This window comes from Macaca fascicularis, chromosome 4 (genome assembly GCF_037993035.2).
Source record: "Macaca fascicularis isolate 582-1 chromosome 4, T2T-MFA8v1.1".
Classification (NCBI taxonomy): domain Eukaryota; kingdom Metazoa; phylum Chordata; class Mammalia; order Primates; family Cercopithecidae; genus Macaca; species Macaca fascicularis.
In genome coordinates, this window is record NC_088378.1 from 121,976,968 (window position 1) to 121,978,738 (window position 1,771).

Here is a 1,771-nt window from a genome sequence, read left to right on the forward strand (position 1 = left end):
CATTTGTCTTATGACCTTTCTTTTAAACAAAAGTAATCAGCTTTTCAAACAAAGAACTTTTCTAGCAACCATATGATATGATTCTTATGCAATATTTTATACCATTTGTAATTAACTCCAGCTAGATTCATCTGAGATAAATGATAAAACAGGGCAACATTTTCAAAATAGTTGTCTATAAAGTTAAATTTTAACAAAAAACGAATCAGTTCTACTCTTACTTGCTTTCTCCTTTCTGATATTTTGATCTCCCTACTGGTTTAGTTGATTTTTTTTAAGCCAACAAAAAGAGGACATAATTCAACCAAATATACAAATATAGCTTTCCAAGAAAACAAACAAGTGGAATAATCAGTATTAGATTGATAACAACAGGGTAAAGTAAGCCCATTTTATAGATGAGAAAACATATACTAAAACTCTTTTTAAAAGTGAAAAAGTTATTGAAAATCAGAAAGTAGATCTGGCCAGACAGATGGTGAAATAGCATGAGCTACTAATGCCTCCAGGATTAAACAGATTATCGGAATCATCCTATAGCCATTAAGGAAACTGAATTAATAATCTTAAAGCTTCCAAAAAAGGGAATATCTAGGCCCCCAAATGGTTTCACCACATGATTCTGCCAAATACTTAAAAGAATAATTAATAGCAATTTTACAGTTTCTTCCAGAAAATTAAATGGGAGAAAATACTTCTTAATTCAGTCTTTGAGACCAGTATTATTTTGGTACTAAAGCTAATGACATTTCAACAGAAAAAATACACAGAGATCTATTGCCATCACGTGCATAGATGGAAAAATTTTAAACGAACATTTAGTAAATGTTTCAGCAATATAGTAAAAGGAAAATATACCCTGACCCAGACTTGAAACAAATTACTAGAATCAATCAAAAATTAAACTGTGTCTGGAAGATAAATTGCCTATTACAGAGTATATTCATTGTATATATAGCTCCCCCTGAATTTCTTTGGAAATTGATTTTTCCACAAGGTTAGCATTTCTTCATCCTAATCTTAATAATCCAAGTGTCTCATAAACTATGTTTAAAAATATTTAAGCCTATTTTAGGGGAGAAAAGGAATATTTATTTTTGTAACTGCAAGAGCACTGAGGTACAGTGACAATGTGGGAGATAAGCAAACAGAATATTCCACTTGAGTGGTTCTCATATGAAGCACTCCATTATTGACGTGGCATTTGAAAACTTTTAAATACAAAGTTTTCTTTAGAATTTTAAGATTAGAGTTAGCTTTTTGGGTGGAAGATCTGATCTGGTCCTTAACAGAAGTGACTAAAAAATAACCTTTATAAATGATTTTGGGTAGTAGGAAAATCTTTGCTAGTCTCATAGCATTCTTAAAATGTATCTAACTCTAGTGACTGGTTAAAACAAAACAAAACAAAACAAAACAAAAAACCCTCCATACTAGAATCTTTAAAATTTAATTGCTAATTAAGAGTTACACTCAAAACACTTTTTCTCCCACTAAACTGAACAGTTGTTTTAGTAACGTGTGTTTTGTCTTACATGATCTAATTTGTATCACTGAGCTTACCTTCATTCTACAATAATAATAGCACATTTTTAGATACTGTATAGTTAATTTTTCAAAATGTTAATGATGATGATTTTAAAATATAGTTTTTTAACCCATGAAAATGTCCAAATCTAAACTAAAATGTCTTCAGAAATACCCCAAATACCCACAAACATTTGACTTTAGAGATTTTGCTGAATCTTTTCCAAAATGAACATTTTCAGGG